The following is a 15092-nucleotide window of genomic DNA, read 5'->3' as shown; positions in this document are numbered from 1 at the left end:
GGGCTCCAGGGCCGATCCAGGAAACTACAGACCGGTTAGCCTGACTTCAGTGCCAGGAAAAATAGTGGAAAGTGTTCTAAACATCAAAATCACAGAACATATAGAAAGACAAAGTCAGCATGGCTTTACCCAAGACAAGTCTTGCCTCACAAATCTGCTTTACTTTTTTGAAGGAGTTAATAAACATGTGGTTAAAGGTGAACTGGTAGATGTAGTGTACTTGGATTTTCAGAAGGCGTTTGACAAAGTTCCTCATGAGAGGCTTCTAGGAAAAGTAAAAAGTCATGGGATAGGTGGTGATGTCCTTTTGTGGATTACAAACTGGCTAAAAGACAGGAAACAGAGAGTAGGATTAAATGGACAATTTTCTCAGTGGAAGGGAGTGGACAGTGGAGTGCCTCATGGATCTGTATTGGGACCCTTACTTTTCAATATATTTATAAATGATCTGGAAAAAAATATGATGAGTGAGATAATCAAATTTGCAGATGATACAAAATTGTTCAGAGTAGTTAAATCACAAGCAGATTGTGATAAATTGTAGGAATACCTTGTGAGACTGGAAAATTGGGCATAATGCCTCTGTATCGCTCCATGGTGAGACTGCACCTTGAATACTGTGTACAATTCTGGTCGCCGCATCTCAAAAAAGATATAATTGCGATGGAGAAGGTACAGAGAAGGGCGACCAAAATGATAAGGGGAATGGAACAGCTCTCATATGAGGAAAGACTAAAGAGTTTAGGACTTTTCAGCTTGGAGAACAGATGGCTGAGGTGGGATATGATAGAGATGTTTAAAATCATGAATGATGGGCGAACAAGGACAACTTGCGCAAGGGCCTACCCTTCCAACAGCCAGTCCCACAGATAACTTTAACTACAGATGCATCCACCTTAGGGTGGGGAGCTCACATAAACAATCTCCAAACCTAGGGTACTTGGACAAAACTCGAAGCAACATTTCAAATCAATTTTCTGGAAGTTCGAGCTGTACGTTATGCGCTGCATGCGTTCAAGGACTGCCTTTCACACAAGACTGCTCTGATCCAAACGGACAACACAGTAGCCATGTGGGACATCAACAAACAGGGAGGTATGGGCTCGTATCTCCTTTGTCAAGAAGCCGCTCAGATTTGGGACTGGGCCCTGACATATTCCATGTTTCTCCGGGCCACTTATCTAGCGGTCATCCACAATGTAGTTGCAGATCGCCTCAGTCGTCAGTTCCAACCACACGAGTGGTCCCTGGATCCCTCAGTAGTGACCAGGACCTTTCAATGTTGGGGGCAACCAATAATAGACCTCTTTGCATCACACCTGAATCACAAAGAGGACAAGTTCTGCGCTCTCCACAGACAGAAATACCAGCCAGCCAAGGATGCCTTTGCTTGCCCTTGGAACTCAGGCCTTCTATATGCGTATCCTCTGAAACTGCTAATAACCAAAACTCTAGTGAAGCTGCAACAGGACAAGGGGTCCATGATTCTCATAGCCCCATATTGGCCTAGACAAGTATGGTTTCCCACGCTTCTAGATCTCTTGATCAGAGAACCAATTCGCCTGGGTGTAGCTCCCAATCTCATAACTCAGGCTCAGGGCAGGTTGCGCCATCCCAACCTTCAATCCTTCTCCCTAACAGCATGGATGTGGAAAGCTTGATCTTACAACTGCTCAATCTTTCAACCAATGTCTCTCAAGTGCCGATAGCTTCACGAAAACCTTCAACACGAAAGAACTATTATTCAAAATGGAAAAGGTTTACTTTGTGGTGCAGACAAAAGAGTATTGATCCTTTCTCCTGCCCCACAACTTCCCTACTAGACTATTTATGCCATCTTTCAGACTCTGGTCTCCAGACATCATCTGTAAGAGTACACCTAAGTGCAATCTCAGCTTACCATAACAAGATGGGAGATGCACCAATATCCACACATCCTCTCGCCAGTAGATTTATGAGAGGTTTAATTCACCTTAAACCACCGATTCGGCCACCAGTCACAGAATGAGACCTGAATCTGGTCTTAACAAGGCTTATGCGCTCTCCCTTTGAACCCATGAACTCCTGAGATCTTAAATTTCTTACATGGAAGACTATCTTCCTCATAGCCATTACATCAGCTAGAAGAGTTAGTGAGTTACAAGCACTTGTCATGTACTCACCCTATACAAAATTCCTACATGACAGAGTGGTTCTCCGGACACATCCAAAATTCCTCCCCAAGGTAGTTACGGAATTCCACTTGAACCAATCCATAGTGTTACTCACATTCTTTCCAAGGCCTCATTCTTACGAAGGAGAACGGGCCTTACATACCTTGGACTGTAAACGTGCGCTGGCGTTTTACTTAGACCGCACTGCAGTTCATAGAAAATCTACTCAACTCTTTGTATCTTTTGATCCAAACAAACCGGGGAAACCAGTGGGTAAACATACTCTATCCAATTGGCTAGCAGATTGCATACAGTTTTGCTATGAAAAAGCAGGCCTTCCTCTCTAAGGGCGAGTAAAGGCGCATTCAGTAAGAGCAATGTCAACCTCAGTAGCACACTATCGTTCAGTGCCAATTCTTGACATATGTAAAGCAGCAACATGGAGTTCTCTTCACACCTTTGCAGCTCATTACTGTTTGGACAAAGAAGGACGACAAGATTCAGCCTACGGACAATCTGTCTTAAAGAACTTGTTTCCAGTATAATCCCAACTTCTTCTGCATCCAACCTGCTGTGATCTTCGGCTGCCTCATTTTCAACAACAATACTTCACTGTTGCTTCACTACAAAATGACTCAGCCTCTAGCTTGCTAATCACCTATATGTGAGGACTAGCATCCTGCTTGTCCTGGGATAAAGCAAAATTGCTTATCTTGTAATAGGTGTTATCCCAGAACAGCAGGATGTAGTCCTCACGAAACCCACCCGCCACCCCATGGAGTTGGATCAGATACGTTTTATTATTTTATTTTTTGCTAAAGCTTATTGCTACATACGAGACTGAAGAGAGACCCCTGTGGCAGAGAATATCATGGCATGCTGGGCATGCTCAGTGGCCTCACAGGGCCAGTCAAAAGTTTCTAGAAACTTTGACAGAAAGTTTTTCGCAATAGGGCTCCATCAATGATGTCACCCATATGTGAGGACTAGCATCCTGCTTGTCCTGGGATAAAGCGTCTATCATGATCTTTTCTTCTAGAAATTTACACTGAAAAATAATTGCTTCTTGTGCATTGTTTATGCCTTTGAGGTTGGTTATTTGTATACTTTTATGATATCCTATTTCTCTCCTAGGGTGTATATATTCAGGTTCTTAAATCTCATTTTATAGCACTTTTGATGATGACTTGCACAGTAAGCTTGAGAAGCAGAAAAAACAAATCAATCAGTTCTATGCATTTTCAGTGGCTAGTGCCTGGGATGTCAGTACACATAGACGTCATGAGTCACGGAATGCTGAAAAAAACTCAGTGGAATTCCAGACTAATCTGTATTTAAGTAGGATATACAACAGGTAGAATCCACACTTGAAAGATATTATATGGCTTGGAAACACTTTCCATAGCTGCAATTCCTATGGGTTGTAGGAAGGACTAGTGTTAAGACATTTATCATCCAGTACCAACCACAAAACAAATATAGCAATTGCAAAACTGAGAATAACCATCTAAGGCCTAGATTCATCATTCATCGCTGAATGATGAATCCAGCAAAAACTGGGATCGGGGCGGCGGGCCTGCAAAAGCCCGCAGCCTTTGCACCACTGCTGTGTCTTCGCTGCTGGCTTTCGCACCGAATAGCGGCTCCGTGAAAGGGGGTGCTATTCGGCACGCTACTGCCAACGATGATGTTGGTAACGTTTTTGCCGGCAGCGAAGACACCGTTGAATCCTTCCTCCTCCCACCCTGCCCCAACTCCTTCCCTCCCCTCCCCCTAATTAGCATTATATTGCATGCGAAAAGTCCCTTTTCGCATGCGATATGGCGTTATCACGTGCATTAGGGCCCTAACGCACGCAATAAAGCTTTAGGGCCAGATATTCGTACCTTCGCGAGGGCGTAGATTTGTGCGTACAACCCAGCGCGAAACAAATCTATGCCCAATTTTATAACATGCATGCGCAGCCGCATGCATGTTATAAAATCCGGGGTCAGCGCACGCAAGGGGATGCACACTTGTGCACCTTGCGCACGCCAAGCCCTAGGGGAGCCCCAATGGCTTTCCCTGTTCCCTCTGAGGCCGCTCCTTTCCCCTAACCCACCCCCCAGCCCTACCTAAATCTCCCCCTACCTTTATTTTTTTATTTACGCCTGCCTTTGGGCAGGCGTAGATTGCACGTGCCGCCCGAGTGCCGGCGTGCATTCCCCGGGCCCAGCGGCAGTGGAGAGGCCTCTGACCACGCCCCGCCCCCGGACCGCCCCGCTATTTTTTCAAGCCCCAGGATTTATACGAGTCCCGGGGCTTGTGCGCGTTGCCGGGCCTATGCAAAATAGGTTCGGTGCACGCAGGAGCGGGTTTTCAGGGTTACGCGCATAATATACGCGTGTAACCCTTTTAAAATCTGCCCCTTAGTGAATGACCCTGTAAAAGATTAATGAATTCAATGATTTAGATTGTAGAAACATGTATTCATTTTAATGCATTAATAGCATATATTCATTATACACTGAAAGCATGATAAAAAATTAGCAAACTCCTAATCTTAAACATTCATTGATATCAGTGTGATAGCAAAATGTTGCTTACCTGTAACAGGTGTTCTCACAGGACAGCAGGATGTTAGTCCTCACATATGGGTGACATCACAGGATGGAGCCCAATCACGGAACACTTTTGTCAAAGTTTCCAGAACTTTGACTGGCCCCTACTGGGCATGCCCAGCATGGCACTAACCCTGCAGCCAGCAGGGGTTCCCCTTCAGTCTTGTTTAATAGCTACAGGCAGTGCCAAAAAATAAAATAAGAAAACGTTATGAACCCAACATCGCGGGGCAGCGGGCGGTTTTGTGAGGACTAACATCCTGCTGTCCTGTGAGAACACCTGTTACAGGTAAGCAACATTTTGCTTTCTCACAGGACAAGCAGGATGGTAGTCCTCACATATGGGTGAGTACCGAGCTGAGGATGTCAGAACATGCACCAAATGTACGCAGGTGGGCAAGGCACTAGGCCTGGGATGAAATTTGGCTGAGGACATCCTGAATCTCACCGGGCAAGCGGAACGGTGTTGGTACGTCACGTTGTAAATAGGTTACGAAGGACAGACTGACCGAAGATGGAATCTTGTCTTCCGGCTTTGTCCAAGCAATAATCGGCTGAAAAGGTGTAGAGAGAACTCCAGGTGGCAGCCCTACAAATGTCAGTAAGCGGCACCGATCGTAGGTGTGCTACTGAAGTCGCCATGGCCCTCACAGAGTATGCTTTAACATGGTCTTGAAACGGAATGCCTGCTTGCTGATAGCAAAAGGATATGCAGTCCGCCAACCAGGAGGAGAAAGTCTGCTTACCCACAGGTTTCCCTAACTTGTTAGGATGGAAAGAGACAAACAATTGAGTACTTTCCCTGTGGGCAGCTGTACGGTCTAGGTAGAATGCTAGAGCTTGTTTACAGTCAAGGGTATGCACAGCCTGTTCTCCTGGATTGGGATGGGGCCTGAGAAAAAAGGTAGGTAAAAATTTAGGGTGAGTGTGGAGTACTGCCTGGTCCTGCAGAAGTTTCATGTAAGGCGGATAGGTAACTAGGGACTGTAATTCACTAACTCTGCGAGCTGAAGTGATTGCCAAAAGGAAAATCACTTTCCATGTGAGATATCGAAGGTCATAGGAGTGAAGAGATTCGAATGGTGGTTTCATGAGTCGACCAAAAACCAGATTAAGGTCCCAAGAAGGGGCCGGAGGACGCAGTAGAGGCTTGAGGTGAAGCAAGCCCTTCAGAAAACGTGTTACAAGGGGTTTTACTGATATGGGAACATCCCCAACACCTTTATGGAAGGTGGCTACCACACTGACATGCATTCTGATGGAAGAAGTTTTTAGACCTGACTCTGATAAGTGCCAGAGATAGTCCAAAAACATCATGACTGGACAGGTAAAGGGGTCAAGGGACTGAGAAGAGCACCATGACTTAAATCTGTTCCATTTGTAAGAGTAAGATTTTCTCATGGAAGACTTCCGCGAAGCAATCAGGACACGGGAAACTGGTTCAGAAAGGTTAAGTGGCTGAAGGATTAACCTTTCAACGTTCATGCCGTCAGGGACAAGGCTTGAAAATTGGGGTGGCAGAGGCACCCGTCATTTTGAGTGATTAAAAACGGGTCCTTTCCCAGGGGAATGTGCCTGTAAATGGAGAGATCCTGAAGGATTGGAAACCACACTTAGCGTGGCCAGTGAGGTGCTATCAGGATCATGGTTCCCTTGTCCTGACATAACTTCATGAAAGTCTTTGAGAGAAGAGGAAGTGGAGGGAATGCATAAAGTAGACCGGTTGCCCACGAGAGGGAGAATGCGTCTCTGGGCTGAGAGTGTTTGCTGCGAATGAGAGAGCAGAAGTTTTCTACTTTGCAATTTTGAGCAGACGCAAAGAGGTCTATCTGAGGATATCCCCATTGTTGGAAGATGGACTTCGCTACTGAGGAGTTGAGCGACCACTCATGCAGTTGAAAGATGTGACTCAGCTTGTCTGCCAACACATTGTCCACTCCCGGCAACCAGGTGGCTCTGAGGTACATCGAATGGGAGACAGCTTCCCCCTATATCTGTGCAGCTTTCTGACACAGAAGGAAGGAGCCCGTGCCTCCCTGTTTGTTGATGTACCACATGGCCACGTGGTTGTCCATCTGGATCAGGATGACTTGATTTGAGAAATGATCCTGAAATGCACTGAGAGCATATCTGACTGCTCAAAGCTCCAGGAAATTTATTTAGTGTTTGGCTTCCTCTGGAGATCAAGATCCTTGTGTCTGCAGATTGGCCACATGGGCTCCCCAGCCGAGGTTGGAAGCATCGGTGGTGAGAGTTAATTGAGGGTCTGGAGCCTGAAAGAGCAAGCCTTGGAGGAGATTGTTCTGATTTCTCCACCAGGCAAGAGACTGACGGAGTGAGTCGGTTACGTGGACAATGGTCGACAGGGGCTGAATGCTTTGAGTCCATTGTGACCGTAGAGTCCACTGCATGACTTTCATGGCCAAAAGGGCCATTGGTGTGACCTGAACTGAGGACGCCATGTGTCCCAGGAGGATGAGAAAATGGTGTGCAGTTGCGGAGTGCTGAGACTGCAGCTGATGTGCAAGAGACTCGAGAGTGAGAGCTCGCTGTCGAGGTAGAAAAGCCTTTGCCTGCAAGGTGTCCAAGTCTGCCCCAATGAACGACAAGGTTTGAGATGGGACTAAAGAGAATTTGTTGTAAATGACGAGAAATCCTAATGAAATTAGAGTGTGTAAGGTTAGATTGAGGGATGACAGAGCAGTTTGCTGAGTGGGAGCCCTGATTAACCAATCGTCTAGACAGGGGTAGACATGAACACCCTGAGTTCTTAGGAAGGCTGCAACCACTACGAGGCATTTCGTGAAGACTCGTGGCGCAGAAGCTAGGCCAAATGGAAGCATTCGGTACTGGTAGTGCTTGGGGCCTACTAGAAACCTCAGATATTTGTGATGAGATGGAGTTATCGCAATATGAGTGTATGCATCCTGGAGTTCGAGAGAGCCGAGCCAGTCTCCTCTTTGTAGAAAAGGAAGAAACGAGCCTAAGGTTACCATCTTGAACTTCTCTAGCTGGAGTACTTGTTTAAGACTCGTAGGTCCAGAATAGGACGAACGCCTCCCGATTTTTGGGGGATTAGAAAGAACCAGGAATAGAATCCTAGGCCGTGCTGACAGTAGGTTACGGGTTCTATTGCCGTGGACTGGAGAAGGAGGAAGACCTCCTGATCCAGAAGGATGGAGTGATCGGATGTTCTCCACTTCGGTAGAGGTGGAGAGTCTGGTGGCACGGAGAGAAAGTTCAGATGGTAACCCTGAGCAATTATCACCAGTACCCATTGGTCTGTGGTGATTGAGTGCCATATATTGTTGAAGTGGCACATTCGACCTCCCACTGGTATGTGAGGCAATGGAAGCTGGCTGCTGCTCTCTAGTTAGAAGTCAAAAACCTGAAGCAGGACCTGGTTGAGGAGCTGCTTGCGATTTTTGTTTCTGTGTCTGACGAGACTGGGCTTTTTCAAAAGGTCTCGTGGAACGGGATCTGGCTGGTGGCGGGTAGGACTTCTTTGGGCGGAAGAATGACTTTTTAGAGTCCTTTCAGAAGAGCTGTTTTGAAGAGTAGTCAGAAGGTATCAAAGAGAGTTGTCTGAGAGTCTCATGATGGTCCTTAAGTTCCGTCACTGTCCGTTGAATCTGTTCTCCAAACAGATTATCTCCTACACAGGGTAGGTCAGATAACCTGTCTTGTACCTCAGGGCGAAGGTCGGAAGACTTGAGCCAGGCCCATCTCCTTGCCAAAATAACTGCTGCAGATACTCTGGTAGCAGTATCAAAGATATCATAGGATGATCTGATCTCATGCTTGCCTGCCTCAAACCCTTTGTTCACTAGGGTTTGGAGTTGTTCTTGAAATTGCTGAGGCAGGGAGTCTGTGAAATCTTGTATCTGCTTAAAAATGATCCTATTATATTGGGTCATATAGAGCTGATAAGTGGCAATGCGGGAGATGAGCATTGTTCCTTGGAAGACATGGCGACCAATGGCATCTAGAAACCTCTGTTCCTTGCCAGGAGGAAAAGAAGTGTAAGACTTTGATCTTTTTGCTCTTTTCTGTGTGGATTCTACCACTACAGATTGGTGATCCAATTGAGGTTTCTGAAAACCCGGAGCTGACTGCACCAAATAGGTATTGTCAGTTTTTCTGTGGACTGGAGCAATGGAGCCAGGATGTTCCCAGTTCTTCTTGAGGAGATCCAGAAGAACCTGGTGGATAGGGATGGAGGTTATTTCCTTGGGAGCATCCAGGAATTGAAGCAACTCCATCATCTGATGTCTATCATCCTGTTCAGTCTGTAATTGGAAGGAAACCGATTCAGACATTTCCTTCACAAAATTTATAAAGGAAAGGACCTCTGGAGGAGAACGCTTTCTACTTTCAGTGGGTGAAGGTGGTAAAGGCAAATCATCGGTGTCTGGGGAGGAATCATCAGTCTAGGTATCATAGGGATCAGCACCTGTCCCTCTAGGAGCTAGAGGGGGACGGAGTGGTGGGATACCCGAGGGTCCTGGTCTAGGCTCCAAAGGAATCGAAGGAATAATTGGAGGCACCGATGAAGGCATCGAAGGCACCAGTGCAGGCATCGAGGGTATCGATGGATGGCTCAGTGGCGCCGACGGGCGTATTGGCACTGATGGTTGGATCGGTGGCAAGGGACGTATCGGCATCAATGGCTGAGGCAGAACTCCCAATGGAGGGATGCGGAACGGTGTTTCTCCTCCCGATGACAGTGTACGCGGGGAGGGCACTGGAGCCATTGGAGAACCGGGGTCCATCGGTGGAAAAGCGGCAATGAGCACTTCCATCCTGGAGAGCAGTGGTGCCAATGCTGCCAGAATTGGATCGGTGGACAGTTCCGCAATCGGTACCGGTGTCGGTGCCAGAGGAACCTGGAGTCGTTGTATCGCCTTGTCAATGGCCTCCTGACCCATCCGGTCCAATTCTTCTCGGAGACCTGGAGCAAGCAACCCCGGCTCTGGAACAGAAGAAGGAGGCAGAGGCATAGTTGGAGGGACCACTGTTAAAGGGGGAGTCACGGCTCCCAATCCCCTGTCGGGTGAGGGTTGCCTCGGTGACCCGGTCGCCGAAAAGGTCGGTGCCTTTTCTGGACGGGGTTTCTTCGACGGCGACTTGGACGATGGCGAGGTCGATGATTTCGCTCCCTCGATGGTCCGAGACTTACGATGTCGATGGCGATGTTTGTCTCTATGATCCCCTCGGTCCTGAGGGAGAGTAGAGGGTGTCGAAGGCCAAGAAGTCATCGATGCCGGATGGTCACCGGCCCGTGGTCGATGCTGGCGCGAAGTCGACGGAGCCAGGTTCTGACGACGTTGATGCAATGGATGGAGTCAGGATTTGAGCACCGAAGAGAAGTTCCATCTTCTCCATTCTGGCCTTGCGACCTTTTGGTGTCATTAGGGCACATTTGGTGCAGGTCAAGACATCGTGTTCTCGTCCAAGACACATAGCACAGACTTTATGGGGGTCTGTGATGGACATGGTGCGATTACAGTCCAGACACCAATGGAACCCTGACGCCATGGCAAAAATTGAGCTGCGGTATGGTCAACGGCTAGTTGGCCGCGAGGGCCAAACTCGACGGTAATCGATGGAAAACGGGTAAAAACTTACCAGAGTACCGCGGCCTGAAAAAATTATAAAGGCGGGTCCCCTGTGGGGCAAATTAACTTTTAGTAATTCCGTGAGGAAAATTCCTGTCAGGATTCTCTGCAGAGTTCATTAACTGCGAGGCTACTGCTGCGCGGAAAAAAGAAGACTGAAGGGGGGCCCCTGCTGGCTGCAGGGTTAGTGCCATGCTGGGCATGCCCAGTAGGGCCAGTCAAAGTTCTGGAAACTTTGACAAAAGTGTTCCATGATTGGGCTCCATCCTGTGATGTCACCCATATGTGAGGACTACCATACTGCTTGTCCTGTGAGAAAGCCCATTGCAAAGACTTTACCAGGAAATAGAAAATATACATTTTGCCTTGGTCTTTACAAAATGACAACAGATATATAAGTTTAGGGCTTTTTCTGTCCAGATGTAATCCAGAATATACCAACAAACATTTGATAATATCCTTGGCTAGCTGCCATCTTCCTTGTATTTGTTTGTAAAAAAATACTATAAATAAAAAAAAAAAATATATATATCCTTGGCTAGCTGCCATCTTATTCCTCAATAGACTGGGGGAGGGGGAACGGGGAGGGTTTCTGGGCATGGTTAAATTTATCCAGATAGTGCCAAATTTCAGAGCTAGCTAAATAAACTTAGTCAGTTAAATATGGTTGGGGAAAATGTTCTCCTAAATACAACTGGATAATTTTATCCAGGTAAAAATATCCGAGTATATTTAGCAGCAGATATTTCTGACTGAGTGCCACTTAATATCTACGTAAAATTACCCAGGTAAATTCCCTGATCACTGGCTTGCTGAATATTGACCTCATGAATTTTTAAATTTTTTTCCGAATGGAGTAACATGCTGTTTACAAAACATTCAGTGAGTAAAACTGTCAGATAATTCTGAAAACACAGCCTATGTAAAAGTTCACAACTGTGCACTTTTTCTAGATATGAGAAAGAATGTTTGGACAAAAAAAATATTCTCATCTTCAAGCTGCATCCTCATGACTCCAAAAAACTTCTATTCATTCTATAAGACTTCCAAATTCCATATTCTTTTCAACTGAATTAACCAAATTTCCAATTTAAATTTTCAGAATTAATTTGTGAAAATACATAGATGCCAATATTTAAAGAAGCCACAAATGGCTAACTTATTCAACTAAAGTTTGCCAGATAAGTTAACCAAATATTCAGCAGGATAAACATCTCGCTGAATATCACCAAATAAAGATATAAGGGCAAGCTTACCCTCATAATGTAACATAGAAACATAGAAACATAGAAACATAGAAATGACGGCAGAAGAAGACCAAATGGCCCATCTAGTCTGCCCAGCAAGCTTCACACATTTTTTCTCTCATACTTATCTGTTTCTCTTAGCTCTTGGTTCTATTTCCCTTCCACCCCCACCTTTAATGTAGAGAGCAGTGATGGAGCTGTATCCAAGTGAAATATCTAGCTTGATTAGTTAGGGGTAGAAGCCGCCGCAATAAGCAAGCTGCACCCATGCTTATTTGTTTTACCCAGACTATGTTATACAGCCCTTATTGGTTGTTTTTCCTTCTCCCCTGCCGTTGAAGCAGGGAGCTATGCTGGATATGCGTGAAGTATAAGTCTTCTCCCATGCCGTTGAAGCAGAGAGCCATGCTGGATGTGCATCGAAAGTGAAGTATCAGGCCACATTTGGTTTGGGGTAGTAACCGCCGTAACAAGCCAGCTACTCCCCGCTTTGTGAGTGCGAACCCTCTTTTCTTCTCCCCTGCCGTTGAAGCAGAGAGCTCTGCTGGATGTGTGAAGTATCAGTTTTTCTTCTCCCCTGCCGTTGAATCAGAGAACTATGCTGTATATGCATTGAAAGTGAAGTATCAGGCTTATTTGATTTGGGGTAGTAACCGCCGTAACAAGCCAGCTACTCCCCTCTTTGTGAGTGTGAATCCTTTTTTCCACATTTCCTCTTGCTGTTGAAGCTTAGAGCGATGTTGGAGTCACAGTAAGCCTGTGTATGTTTATTTAATAAGGGTATTGACTCCAGGCAGTAGCCATCATTCTGGCGAGTCACCCACTCTTCATTGGCAGCCTCTTGACTTTATGGATCCACAGTATTTATCCCACGCCCCTTTGAAGTCCTTCACAGTTCTGGTCTTCACCACATCCTCCGGAAGGGCATTCCAGGCATCCACCACCCTCTCCGTGAAGAAATACTTCCTGACATTGGTTCTGAATCTTCCTCCCTGGAGCTTCAAATCGTGACCCCTGGTTCTGCTGATTTTTTTCCTTCGGAAAAGGTTTGACGTTGTCTTTTGATTATTAACACCTTTCAAGTATCTGAAAGTCTGTATCATATCACCTCTGCTCCTCCTTTCCTCCAGGGTGTACATATTTAGATTCTTCAATCTCTCCTCGTACGTCATCCGATGAAGATCCTCCACCTTCCTGGTCGCCCTTCTCTGTACCGCCTCCATCTTGTCTTTGTCTTTTTGAAGGTACGGTCTCCAGAACTGAACACAGTACTCCAGGTGAGGCCTCACCAAGGACCTGTACAAGGGAATAATCACTTCCCTTTTCTTACTCGATATTTCTCTCTCTATGCAGCCCAGCATTCTTCTGGCTGTAGCTATCGCCTTGTCGCATTGTTTCGCCGACTTCAGATCATTAGACACCATCACCCCAAGGTCCCTCTCCTGCTCCGTGCACATCAGCCTTTCCCCCCCCATCGAATACAGTTCATTCGGATTTCCACTCCCCATATGCATGACTTTGCACTTCTTGGCATTGAATCTCAGCTGCCATATCTTCGACCACTCTTCCAGTTTCCTTAGATCCCGTCTCATTCTCTCCACTCCTTCCGGCGTGTCCACTCTGTTGCAGATCTTAGTGTCATCCGCAAAAAGACAAACCTTACCTTCTATCTCGTCCGCAATGTCGCTCACAAAGATATTGAACAGGACCGGTCCCAACACCGATCCTTGCGGTACATCACTTAAAACCGCTCTCTCTTCAGAGAAGGTTCCATTTACCATCACACATTGTCTTCTGTCCGTCAACCAATTTGCAATCCAGGTCACCACCTCGGCACTCACTCCCAAGCTTCTCGTTTTATTCACCAGTCTCCTGTGCGGAACCGTATCAAAAGCTTTGCTGAAATCCAAGTATATGATATCGAGTGCTCTTCCTCTATCCAATTCCTTGGTTACCCAGTCAAAAAAGTCAATCAGATTTGTCTGACAGGATCTTCCTCTGGTGAATCCATGCTGCCTCTGGTCCATCAATTCTCCCGACTGTAGATAGTTCACTATTCTCTCTTTCAACAGTGACTCCATTACTTTTCCCACCACTGAAGTGAGGCTAACCGGTCTGTAGTTACCAGCCTCCTCTCTGTTCCCACTCTTGTGAAGCGGGACCACCACCGCTCTTCTCCAATCACTCGGCACCACTCCCGTTTCTAGGGATCTATTGAACAGGTCGCACAGCGGTCCCGCCAGCACATCTCTGAGCTCCCTCAGTATCCTTGGATGAATCCCATCAGGCCCCATGGCTTTGTCCACTTTCAGATTCTTTAGCTCTTCCCATACATTATCTACTGTAAATGGATTTTCCTCTGTTCAGCTTCCCTCCAGTTTCTTGTTGTGTAGAGATGGTCCTTCTAATATCTAGGTTGCAAAGTTAACTAGGTAGGTGTACCTGGATAACTTTAACTTAACAAGTAATATTCAAGAATATTGCTGATTAAGCAGTATTTAACCCCCTAAAAAAAAACTCCTGTAAGGGCCTCACAGCCCAATCCTGTGACACCCACCCCAAAGATTCCCAAGCCCCTACTCCAGCCAAAGCCACCAAAATGATAAATACAATTACAGTTTTTTAGACCCGATAATCCTACCATACCCTTCCTCAAGTTAAAAAAATTGAACAGGCTGCAGTAGTTTTAACCCTCCCTCCTCCTCTCCCACCCCAATCAAGTGCAATCTTACCATTCCATCATTCCTCCAACCTCAGACCTTTAGTGCCAGATAGGAGCTCACATTTTGCATCTGGCTCCTGGCCTATCTTGCATTGCTCTAATGGCCATACTGATTGCATAAGATATCAGCATAGCTGTCAGAATGCTTTGACTGCCACTCAGATCATTTACATAGCCAGTGTGGTTCACAGAAAAATTGAGGATGCGCTGTGCACTGGAAGCAACATCCATGCTCCCTGATGGCATTAAATGTTTGAAATTGGGTGGGTGTGGGGATGGTAAGATTATATTTGGCAGAGGTGGGCGGGAAGAAGGCAAGTTCAACCAGCTGCAGCTCGTAAAATAGTATCTTGACATTGGGGATGTAGGGATGGGTCAGAAGGCTTATCAGGCCTATTTATCATTTTGGGGGCTCAGGGATGTTTGGGGGGGGGGGCACAGGATCCGGTTATATTGGCCCCAAAAAGAGCTTTTCGTTATTTTGGTAACCACTGCTTAACCGGCAGTATTCTTTGAATATCACCAGTTAAGTTAAAGTTATCCAGGGACATGTACCTGGATAACTTTAAACCTCCTGCTGCTCACATCTGGACATAGCCAAATAACTTATTTGGCTAACAATAAGTTATTTGGCTATCTCAGCTCCACCCAGGAACATTCCCCAAATGCCCCCATATTATCTGTCAAACTTTTAGCCAGAAAATGACTTATCTGGCTAAAATTTAGATGGATAAGTGCAGGTAAGATTCAAA

General features: G+C 46.2%; 1 protein-coding gene across 1 annotated transcript in view; it reads right to left on the bottom strand.

Annotated features, from left to right (window-relative positions):
* Nucleotides 1-15092, bottom strand: part of LOC115092433 (disintegrin and metalloproteinase domain-containing protein 1-like) — a 71375-nt gene that overhangs the window by 55818 nt on the left and 465 nt on the right. The gene's annotated exons all lie outside the window — the stretch shown is intronic.

Source organism: Rhinatrema bivittatum, chromosome 5 (assembly GCF_901001135.1).
Source record: "Rhinatrema bivittatum chromosome 5, aRhiBiv1.1, whole genome shotgun sequence".
Lineage (NCBI taxonomy): Eukaryota > Metazoa > Chordata > Amphibia > Gymnophiona > Rhinatrematidae > Rhinatrema > Rhinatrema bivittatum.
The sequence above is the reverse complement of the archived record's forward strand: the minus strand, read 5'-3'. Positions and strand labels throughout refer to the sequence as shown.